At 40.4% G+C, this 12,704-nt stretch overlaps 1 protein-coding gene across 10 annotated transcripts in view; it reads right to left on the bottom strand.

Annotated features, from left to right (window-relative positions):
• Positions 1 to 12,704, bottom strand: part of LOC143849689 (G-box-binding factor 1-like) — a 56,770-nt gene that overhangs the window by 33,198 nt on the left and 10,868 nt on the right. The window lies entirely within an intron of this gene.

Below are 12,704 nucleotides of genomic sequence, written 5' to 3'. Positions count from 1 at the left end.
TTTAGATGATCTTTTAAATCAAAGGAAGTTCTGTGATCAAATAGTAAAAGTAAATTTAAAAATCATAGACATAAGCTCTATATTGGGACTTCCCTTTTTCTCCTTCCTGTATGACAGTCCAAAGTCATAACAACAATAGTCGCATCTATAAAACATTTAAACATGTTGTCAGTGACACAACCAAACATACCAAAGGTATTGTGACCCTCAATCGCATCAAGAATCTCCTCAATAGCATCTGTAGTGGAGATTCATCCTCAATGAATCTCCTCCTAATATCTGTGAAAAGAGTGTCAATGGAATACACTGAAAATGGGAAGGCTCATAGCCCACTGGATAACGACAAAGAAGATTTGTCTCTAATGGTACACACACCTCTAGATGTCCCTTTAAAGACTCCTATTCCTTTCTGTCCACACTAACAAAGTTTAGCAACTAAAAATAGGTGTCCAAGGGCTTGACCTCTCGGGTACAAAGGAGTGAAGACCCAAGACTCAAAGAGCTCAGTTATAAGACCAGGAAAACCCCATTTTACTCCCAATAGAGCAAGAACAAAGGAACAAATCTTGCATGTGTATCTACAATGAAGTAAAAGATGATCCACACTCAGCATTGGCAAGGCACAACGAAGTGATTGACAATGATTCAATGTCTAATATGTAGATGGTCAACGGTAAGGATGTTTTCAAGGCAAGCCTTCTAGCATAAGGCCATCACTCTATGAGGGGCCTGAGAGCACCATGCTCCCCAAGCGAGCGAGCGACACAACTAATGAGAAATCTGATTATAGAAGGACAATCAGAGAAGATTCCCAATGAGGACCATTTTCAGACTTCTATTAAAACCTTGCCTATGAACATAAACCAAGTAAATTCTGGCCAAGAAAGAGCCAACCATATATACAACCCAATTGAAAAATTCCTTCGAAACCTAATATTCCGCTCCACATTCTCGTTAATTTTGAAGATACAATCAGACACACCAATTCTTTTATAAGGAAACAAGATTGAAAAGAATCGGAAATTCAGATTTCAAAAGGTTGCCACATCACCACACGTCCACCTTGTCTAATTTTATCCCCATTGCCTACTTTGTACCGAATACACTCTTGAAAGAGCACCTGGAATTCAAAATACCCCACCAAATCGAGGTGCCTAGGACTCTAAAAATATCTGACAAAGACCACCCTTCAAAACTAGACCCGTACTTAGCCTCTATAGAAGATACATAGAGGCTATCTCTATCCTCTCCGGATTTTCCCTGCCGTTTCCTGAGGAGAGCCTTATTCATCATTTTCAAAATTTAAATTTAAAGGCCACTCTCCATATTAGGCTTGCAGATGTCATCACATCTAACCAATAGGTATTTCCTATTGTTTTCTTTGTCATTCCACAAGTAATTCCTCCGAAATTGTTCCAATCTGTTGGTCAATAAAGTCGGACATTAAGATAACGACATATAATAAATAGAGAGATTCGCCAAAACAGCCTTAATAAGAGTCGTTCTACCCACTAAAGATAACAACAGTTTTTCCAAGGGCATAATTTCTTTTCCACTCTCTCAAGCAGGGGATCCCAAAGACTCTTAGGAGGCCTATCTAAGAATAAAAGGAGACCTAAGAGTTGGGATTGCTATCAGATTTACATCCCACATAGTTAGCAAACTCTTCAACCTCATCATGCTCCATACAGACTCTCGTGACCACAGATTTAGCAAAGTTAATAAGTTGGCCAGAGACAGCTTCGTAGCATCTGATGACAGCCTTATGATTTAAAATTTTTTAGAGATCAAAACAATTAAAAAACATAGTATCACCCGAATATTGAAGGTGATAGATTTTCACCCTGGCTTGTTCTGGCTTTGGACATTATTCTGCTAAGAGCATCAAACCAATATAGTAAACATAAAAGGGAGATAGGGGATCATTCTGCCAGACCTTTGGTACTCTTAAAAACTCTCTAGGCGAATCGTTCATCATAATTGAAACCCATGCCGAATACATACAACCCATCAGCCTCGTTCTTACGTTTCAAGGAACAGAACCTTGTGGATTCTCCATAAAGCCAATGCCTGGATCATTATTCTGTACATAGTAGCCAGAAATTCCTTGGGCGGGTGGGAAACTCTTTTCCCCTAAACGAGTTTCGGAAACTTTTCTGAACACATGGGAAACATGTGGGAAACTTATGTGAAACATGTGTGAAATGTTTGAGAAACGTATGGAAAACTCGTAGAAAACATATTGAAATGCACGGGAAAACATCATGTGTGAAACTTACAAAAATCGTTCCAGAAAAAAAAACACCAAAAAATTGTGGAATAGATATTAAAACGGAAAACAATAGCATATATTGTAAAAAAAATAAAAATAAGAAACATTCAAATATAAACTTGAAATTAACAAATTTTAGATCTACAAAATCATATATTTCATGTTTTCCTTGTCGTTCATATGTTTTCATTGACGTTTCTCCGTCGTTTCTGAAACATTTCTAATGTGTTTCCTAAGACGTTTCCCAATGCGTTTCTTATATGATTTTCTTTCGTTTTTTCCGTTTCTCCTCTAGAGGGCGAGCCTTGGCGCAAAGGTAAGGTTGCTCCATTGTGACCTGGTGGTCACAGGTTCGATTCACGAAAATAGCCTCTCTGCAAAGCAGGGGTAAGGCTGCATACATCTAGCCCTCCCCAGACCCTGCAATGGCGGGAGCCTCGTGCACTGGGCGGCCCTTTTTCCGTTTCTCCTCTATTTTTTCCCTGCATTTCTCGTTTTCATTTCACATTTCGTTTCCCGTTTCCGTTTCCCACCCTGGTAACTATGGTTCTGTAAGCAAACAATCATTCCTTAATCTTGCAATTCCGGTTTGAAGTGGGACTGTGGAAAGACATTTTGTGATTGCATTCTTTTGATATTTTCTATTGATATTTTACCACCTGGAGACAAAGAACATGTATTTTTAATAAGTACGTTGGAAAGAAACCTTAAACATTGATGTTACAATCCAACAGCAAGGGCATAAGGCTAAAACCTGACCTGACATCAGCGTGCATGCATAGTCCAGTACGTCAGTTGTTAAGGATTATTGTTCCGAATTGTTCATGTTAGTTACAGCCCATAGACGCCCCAATCCACCTATGGCATACCTTTTGTATTTTCTATGGTTTCTCTTTTTAAGGTGTGAGGAAGTTATGATCAGATCCCTGTGAGATAATACTTCTCGCTTCTGAAAGAAACCTTAAACATTGATGTTGCAATCCAACTGCAAGGGCATAAGGCTCAAACCTGACCTGACATCAGCATGCATGCATAGTCCAGTACGTCAGTTGTTAAGGATTAGTGTTCTTAATTGTTCATGTTAGTTACAGCCCATAGACGCCCCAATCCACCTATGGCATACATTTTGTATTTTCTATGGTTTCTCTTTTTAAGGTGTGAGGAAGTTATGATCAGATCCCTGTGAGATCATACTTCTCGCTTCTGATCATGTAACACTTTCTAACATCCATATCACTGGCCGTCAAATAGGTCCATTCGTCTAAAAAGTTGAAGCTTTCTTCGTTTCAAAAAAAAAGTTGGAGCTTTGTACTCTTTATGGGTTAATATTACCAAGTCCTTTCATGCTACAAAATTTTTCAGATATCAACTAGTTCTTAGTATCTAAGTTTTATTACCAAAACCCAATCCATACTGACAGATCCAAGTTTTCAGTTCCTGCAAGAAATCATGTGTCCCATAAAAATACAATGAGGACACCTAAAATACCAAAAAAAACCCATAAGAACATGCAACCCAAAAAGTTCATAGTATCTAGACCACAACCACGTAAGAAGAGGAAGGTGGTACAATTAGCATCGGCTACCACGACCTCTTTCTCAATCCGATCCCATCTTTAACATCTCAAGCCGAAGTTTAAACACCAAAAGCCTACTTCTATGGACAATTGAAAGCATGAACACTAAAAGCCTACACTTCTATGGACAATTGAAGCTAAGGGCTAAGAAAAGTCAGATGAGATGGGAAATGAATCCAATCCAGTATCATTCAAAGAAAACAAGGTAACGCCAGCATTGAGAAAAACCCGTTGAATCGCAATTGAATGAATCAACATTTGTCTTACCCAATTACATTGATGAAAAGAAAGCGCAAAATAAATTCAATCCTAGCAAAAGAATAAAATAAAAATAACACCTAAAAGATACACTGATCCAAACCCAACCATTTAAAAATTCAAAAAGAAAACTCAAAATCGCACGAAAACCAAACCGATTAAAACCCGGTAAGAACGAAGCTATGAGACTGTAAACACACACACAAAAATCTACTATTCTAAAGCAAAATTTTGAATTGATAAAAAAAATAACAAGCAATGTCGAAACCGGAAAAAAATAAAAAGCGAAAAAAATTACAAGAAGCTAAATCCTACTATTACACAAAATCTATCATTCAGAACCCAAAAGGTTTGTTAGGTACCTAACCAATATGCCTGATGGAACAGGTAGGCTAGGCCCTTTAACCATGTCTCATACAAGGCTGGGTCCCACCTAGTCCCATACCTAGGCCTCCCCACTTGGGGAAACATTCCACCATGCTTCCGCATCTACCATTCTCAGCGACCGACTCTATGGCGGCTTTCACTCTAGCCTTTTTTCCAAGTAACCCTTTCCGCATGTCACCCCTTCTTGTTGCGGTCCACTCTGTGGTAATTTTCACTCTGACGGCTTCGCTCTAGTTTTTTTTTTTTTACTAGGTAGTCCTCTCCACAGGTTGCCCCTTCCGTGACTCGAACACATGACGTGTTGACTGCTCTGATACCAAATGTTAGGTATCTAACCAACATGACAAAAGCTCCATAACTGATAGAATGCATTAGGCTAGGCTGTTTAAACCTGTCACATACCAGGTTGGGTCTCGCCTAGTCCTGTACCTAGGCAAGCCCACACTTAGGACCGTAACAAAGTCCGCAATTAATCTAATTCCCTATCCTCACACACACAGATATTATATATATAAATATATATAAAGAGAGAGAGAGAGAGAGAGAGAGAGAGAGAGAGGAAAGATAACCTAAAGGGCGCCCTTGCAAGAAACAAGTTACAAAGGCGCCCCCATTGGTCCATGTGAACAAAGTGCATTTAATAGGGAACAAACAAACCTCAATATGGCATTAACAAATATACAATTAAAGGACCAATGGGGGCGCCCTTGTAACTGGTTTTTGCAAGGGCGTCATTCAGTTCATCATTCCTCCCTCCCTCTCTCTCTCTCTCTCTCTCTCTCTCTCCCTCTCTCTCTCTCTCTCTCTCTCTCTCTCTCTCTATATATATATATATATATATATATATATAGAGAGAGAGAGAGAGAGAGAGATTATGAGAAAAGAGTTCCTACTCCCTAGAGTAGATAACTTATCTACTTTCTACACTTAAAATACAGTAGGGGCCACATTGTTTGGGTGATGCAAACCATTCATTTGATGAGCCCTCGCATAGATAGGGTGTGCCCAAAAAATCAGCTCCATATGATCATCCCAACCCTTCGATTTGTGGAGGGAAAAATGGACAGGTATAAACCTTTACAAATCTGTCCATTTTTTTTTTTTGAAAGTTGACATATTTCATTAATATTAAGATAGCAATCGGGACCAGTAGTCCAATCCTGCGTTACCAAATCTGTCCATTTTTTGCCTCCACATTTCAAAGGGTTAGGATGATCCTTTGGAGCTGATTTTTGGGCACACCCTATCTATGTGAGGGACCATCAAATGAATGCTTAGGATTACCCAAACAATGTGCCCCACTATATTTTAAGCCTAGGGAGTAGATAAGTTATCTACTCTAGGTAGTAGGAACTCTTCTCTCTCATATATATATATATATATATATATATATATATATATATATATATATATATATATATATATAAACACAATCATACAAATAAGAGAAAATAAGAAAACCCAACCGAGAAAGAGTAGCGGGATAAAAAACCACAATCATCCTTACAAGAAGTAATAAAAGAACCGAGAGATAAATCCCCAACACAATAATAAGAAATCAAAAATCCAGAGAGAGAAACACACGCAGACCGCAGACTCTCAACTCAACTAAACTCAACTAAGCCTTTGTTCCAAACAAAAACACGCAGATTCTAACAATCCAAAATCTACCATTCTGATACATTCCGAACTGAAATTATGTCGAATAGGCCCTTGTGAACCACCCTTCCTGCTACCTCGAGCTATGGTATCGTCGAAACAGTACTCAAAGAAGGATTACAAGAGAGAGAAATAAAGAGAAAAAAACAGATAAAAAAGAGAAGGGATCTAATGATCTTCGGTGTGTATATTCATAGATGAAGAGCTTTTTATTGATACAAAGACTCAAAGAAAAGATATACGTACTATCCTATAATTTAGCAAAAGACTCCATTAAAAAACCATGCGTCCATGACATCAATTCAAATTCAAAACCAACAACTAAATCTTATCCAATTCAAAACCAAAAACTAATCCTCCTAACAACTCGGACTCCACGAAACTTCTCTTCAAGCTGCTTCAGTCGTTCCCAAAAGGGATTTGCTTTTGGAGCACCTTGCCATTGTACTAAAATCTCAGTAACGGCTACATTGCCATGTTTTACCATCCTCTTGCTTAGAATAGCCTCGGAATAAAGTTTTAAATTTCCTTCTTCAAACAGAGGAGGTAGAGTTGAACTCGGTTGGACGTGTGCAACAAATTTCTTCTTCAACTGGGACACATGAAAAACATGGTGTACTTTACTACGATGAGGCAGCTCCAATTTGTAAGCAACGGATCCTACCTATTGAATAATCTTGTACGACTCAAAATACCTAGATGCCAATTTTATGGGCCTTCTCACGGCTATTGACACTTAGAGGTAAGGCCACAATCTGAGATAGACCCAAGGCAAAGAGAAATTTTACCATTCGACCATATCCGCATTTTCTTAGTTCCTGATACACACGCATATGTCCACACATATATGATATATAATATATGCGTCTTTTCACACTATTACGGATAGTAAAATAATGGAAAAATTGGATTCAATTGTCAACTGCTCCTATCGGAAATAGGATTGACTACGGATTCGAGCCATAGCACATGGTTTCACCTACCTTGAGTGATCTTTCATAATGTTTCATTGTGTTGTGCCACATGCAGGTTTTCCTAAAGCAATTGGAGAGCTCTATCTCTATCCTTCAACTCTTCCTCTATGGCTTGGACTTTGGTTGTCCGAGGAATGTATGATAATAGAGTAGGCAGCTCAGCCCCATAGAGAGCTTGATATGGGGTTGTTTCAATGAATGAATGGTGTGTTGTATTATACCATCATTTGGCTAGTAGCAACCACTTCACCCAAGTCTTCAAATGGGAACTAGCAAAACACCTCAAATAATTTTCAAGACAACAATTCAACACCGCAGTTTGGCTGTCTGATTAAGGATGATAAGCCGAGCTCATGTGCAGATAGGTTCCCTACAGATTAAACAACTCTCTCCAAAATGTGCTCGTAAAAGTTGGGTCTCTATTGGGCAACCCCTCGATAAAATCCGTTAATCTAAAGAAATATCATGCCATACCTTCTCAGGGATAGGGAGAGGTTGTAATAATCCGGGATTGGGACAGTCTCACTCTTAACTCGTTTCACACCCTTGGACCCATTTTCTAATTTCCTTTCTTACCCCAGGCCAATAGAAATTCGTTGGAACTCTTCGTAGAGTATTATGAAAACCAGAATGCCCTGAGGCCCACCAAGATTCTCCCCTTCCTCCATACAACCTTGTCCAACTCCTTGTATTTAGTGGTAGTAATTGTAACAGTCTGCAACTTTCTCTTGACGTATTGAAGATAAGGATCTGAATTTGCTTCTTCCCACACTTGATCTAGCCACGTAGGAATTGGATTGAAAATTGCAAAACTTTTGCTCCCTACTACACTAGAGAGCATCTACAACCCAAATTTCTAGTCTCTTTTTATATTCGATTTAGTAATCATTTTTGTTTTGTTTTGAATAAGGCAGATTTATATAAAAACAGAACCGAGATGGTTTTGAAGAGAAACAAAGAGAAGAGAAAAATTACAATAAGTCAAGGAGGAAGATAATCAAACCACTCTAAAGCTGACCTAAAAACGCCTCCCCTAGCTAGAGAATCTGCTTCAGCATTGGCTGATCTCCTAACATGGTCAAACACAATAGAAGAACCCTGAACCAGGTCCTCAATCTCCTCGAAAAAAGGCAAAAATCTCCAAGGAGGGATCGCCTCACCCGAAAGCCAGTGAATTACATTTAAGGAATCCCCTTCCACTATAATTTTGTCAAGAGCCGATCTATCCAAACACTTGATCCCACTATGAACAGCTCTGACCTCTGCTTCATTTGAGTCCGCTACTCCGATAGGTCCCAAGTAAGCCCAAAGAACTTCCCCCTTGTCATTTCTACATAAACCCCCAATTCCTGATTCTCCAGGGTTACCAAGAGACGAACCATCGAAGTTAAGCTTCATTTGCCCATCTGAAGGAGGATGCCAAGATTGGATGATTTTCACTTTGCTGACCCCTTCCTTACAGATGATTGCCCATCCTTCCCAAAGGTCAAAAGCTGAAACAAAACGAAACAAAGGGAGGCTCCGAGCCCAAGATATAGCAGCAGCTATCAGCTTTACATAAATCCAATAGGGAGACCTAGCCTCTCCTTCAAAGACTCGCGCATTCCTCTCTTTCCACAAGAACCACCACGTAGCCAGAAGGCACATCTTCCAGAGAATCCTGCCTTTCTTTCTCCAAGGATTCCACTCCCAACTCCTAATGAAGTCAACCATAGTTTTGGATGGGACCCAACAGACCCCAAAGTGAGCGAAAATGAGACCCCAAATGACTCTAGCTACCTTGCAATGGATGAAAAGGTGATCTATTGATTCCCCATCAGATAAGCAGAGAGGACAGTGATCTACCAACCACATTCCACGCTTCCTCAAAAAATCCATTGTCTGAATACGACCACTGCAAACTGACCACCCAAAGAAAGCAACTCTCGGCGGACAAAAGAACTTCCATATTGAGGAAGACAAAGGCTCCGCTATACTAAAAATCATGTGATGGTAAAAAGATTTAACTGAAAAGAAGCCAGAAGGGCTCCAAATCCATACTCGTCTATCTGCGCCCGCTTTCTTGATGTAGCAAGCTTCTAATAGAGATAGGAATTGTTGAAGATAATTTAATTCTCTATCAAAAAAGGCTCTTCTAAACATGGGAGTCCAAACCACTTTCTCATTCACTCTTTCGAAGCAGTCCTTGACCCATGCCCCTTTCTGAGACGACACCATAAATAACTCAGGGAAAAGCTCCTTGAGAGGCACAGCCGAGCACCAAGGATCCAGCCAAAAACGAATCCTATCCCCCACATAGACCTTGAAACGAATGCCTTTCGAAAAAAGAACCTCCACCTTTAAAATATCCCTCCACACCGAGACACCTTTGAATTTATAATTGTCAGCAGAGCACTAGTTTCCTTTCGAGAACCCATACTTACTTCCAATAACTTTAACCCACAAAGAAAACTGTTCTTCGCCAAACCTCCAAAGCCACTTTCCCAATAGAGCCTTGTTAAAACCTTGAACCCTCCTAAGACCCAATCCTCTATTTTTTATAGGGAGACAAACCGCACTCCATTTAACCAAAGGAATCCCTTTTGCAGAACCGGATCCTCCCCACAAAAATCTTCTCTGGATTTACTCAATTCTCTGAGCTACACTCACAAGATATTTAAAAAGAGAGAAAATATATCGAAATATTTGATAAAAGTGCCTTTATGAGAACCAGCCTACCACCTTTGGATACCAAGTTACGTTTCCAGGTTTCCAATCTCCGCTCAATTCTGTGAATAATGGGGATCCATAAATTTTTGTTTGGTCTTCCCACTCCTAGCGGAAGGCCAAGATAAGAGGCTGGTAGAAAATCGAAGGCACAACCTAGGATACCTGCAAAGGAGGAAGCGTCACACACGGGAACGTTGATCGCATACAGCCTGGACTTCGCAAAATTAGATCTTTGGCCCGAGACCATCGCATAACACCTTAAGATTGCTTTAAGATTTAGAATCTGGGAGACAACCGGAGGGCAAAACAGGAGAGTATCGTCCGCAAATTGAAGAATCGATACTTCTACCCTATTGTTGCCTATTAGAAACCCTTCAAAGGGACCCAACTCACTTCCTTTTTTCATCAATCTGCAAAGGGATTCTGCTACTATCACAAAAAGAAAAGGAGACAATGGGTCCCCCTGCCTCAAACCTTTAGTCGATTTGAAAAAACCTTTGGCAGAGCCGTTAATCAGAACAGAGAACCAAGCAGACGCTAAACAATTTCGGATCCACCATCACCAACGGCCACCAAAGCCCATTCAACCCAGCAGATAATCTGAAGCTCCCCAATCCACCCTGTCATAGGCCTTCTCCATATCAAGCTTGCATAGAATCCCTCCTTCCCCATTCCTTCTGTAATAATCGATAGCTTCATTAGCTATCAAAGAGCAATCAAGAATTTGTCTGTTACTTATGAAAGCACTTTGACAGTCCAAAATAATTGATAGTAAAACCACTTTGAGGCGATCCGCCAAAACCTTGGCAAGAACTTTGTACAAGCTGTCCACCAAACTAATCGGACGAAAATCCGAAACTTTTGACGCCCCTTCGATCTTTGGAATTAGGGAATAAAAGTAGCACCTGTCCCTTTGTCAAGAACTACTCCCTCAAAGAATTCATGGAAAAATTTTAGTAAGTCAGATTTAACAGCTACCCAACATAGTTGAAAAAAGGCTAAACAGAAACCATCTGGACCAGGAGCTTTATCTTTTGCTAAAGAGAACAATGCTTTCCTAATTTCCTCCTCAGAGAACGGAATTTCCAGCCAAGCAGATTCCTCCAAGCTTAAACTATCAAACGGAATCTCTTGAGGAATTGGACGAAGCATCCCATCAGCTGAGTACAAAGACCTGTAAAAATCAATAATTTCCGCAATAATCTTCTCCTTGTCCGACACACAGACCCCCTCCACCACTAAAGATTCAATTATGTTTCTTCTCCTGCGGGCGCTGGCCATGGCATGGAAGTAGGCTGTATTTTTGTCACCCTCAGACAACCACTTGACTCGGGATTTTTGACGCCAAGAAATTTCTTCGAGTAGCAGCAGCCCTTTATGCTCTTGGCTTAACCTTCCTTGTTCCTCATAGTCTTCTTCTAACGCCAGACCACACTCTTCTAGGGCATTTAGCTCCAGCATTCTATCCTCCAGGATCTGCTTCCTGCCGTGGTCAAGCTCTTTCTTCTCCTTAGCCCACTCTTTCAATTTTGACTTTAGGAATCTTAATTTTTTGCCAATGATTACATCAGCTGGACCTTCAAAGACGCAATCAGTCCACCATCTTACTAATCGAGCCTCCATAAGGGAATCTTCCAACCATGCTAACTCAAATCTAAAAGGAGCCAGACCCCACGACTCCATTTTAGGATCTAAAAGAATAGGGCAATGATCAAAAACTGAATGAGCTAGAACTTTCTGATAGACCTCCGGAATTCTTGCCAACCATTCTCCCGAAAGTAAGAATCTGTCGAGCCTGAACCTGATCGATCCTCTAGCCCAAGTGAAAGATGCACCGCCCAACGGCAGATCCACCAACTCATTGATCGCAATGAAGTCAGAAAAATGTCTCATACCTGTATTGACTCGCTGGCACCCTAACCGATCCCCTATTTCTAAAATTTCATTGAAATCTCCCCCGATGCACCAAGGGTAAGAGCAGAGATTTCTCATCTTTGCCAATTCCTCCCAAAAAAGACTCTTGTCAGCTGATAGTGTAGGACCATAGACTCCAGAGAATAACCAAACAGAATTGTCACCCGACTTTCGGAAAGCTACTGAAAGAGAAAAAAACTCCATGCCATACATCCTTAATGACCCATTTACCCTTGTCCCAAGCCACCAGAATGCCCCCCGAAGCTTCTTTAGAAGCTAAGAAAGCAAAGTCCCACTCATTTTTGAACCCCATGCTTCTCATGTCTATTCTACTAATATGCGCCAACTTTGTTTCCTGAAGGCACACGACTTCAGGTTTCCAAATTTTAACTAATTCTTTAATTTGGATTCTTTTCTCCTGTAAACCCAAACCATTAATATTCCAAGATAAGATCTTCATTAACAACCTTAAACAGAGGTAATCTTCCCCGCCCTGACACCGAAGGCTCTCCCTTTTTTCTTGGAGTTAGGGCATTTACTAAGCGACCCTGAATCATAATTGATATTGGATTTTAATCTTACCAGCTCTCTTTCCTTCCTTTTCAAATTTGCTTCAGAAAGGGTATTTGAACTTGTAACACCCCCAGCCTCCCTGAGCTCAGCCTCCTTGATACTAGATCTGTATTCCTCTTCAAGTCCCGTAAAAACTAAGCCCGGGTTATTACTAATTTGCAAAGTGTGATCCACCATCAGATCAACCACATCCTGATGAGAGCCAGACCCAAAAACATTCTCAGGCAAAACAGGAGAACGCTCAGAAACGAAAGGCAGTAAAAAAGACACTGCCTTGCTACACCACCTCAGAGAAGAGAGATGAAAGAAACTTCCGAGCGATACCCTTACGAGAAGGCGAAGAGGATGCTCCCTAGCGCAGCCAGAGAAACAATTCACCAGC

This window comes from Tasmannia lanceolata, unplaced genomic scaffold (assembly GCF_043159265.1).
Source record: "Tasmannia lanceolata isolate RefF3 unplaced genomic scaffold, GAP_Taslan_0.1 ptg000018l, whole genome shotgun sequence".
Lineage (NCBI taxonomy): Eukaryota > Viridiplantae > Streptophyta > Magnoliopsida > Canellales > Winteraceae > Tasmannia > Tasmannia lanceolata.
Note: the sequence above shows the minus strand (reverse complement) of the source record. Positions and strands in the feature narration are given on the sequence as shown.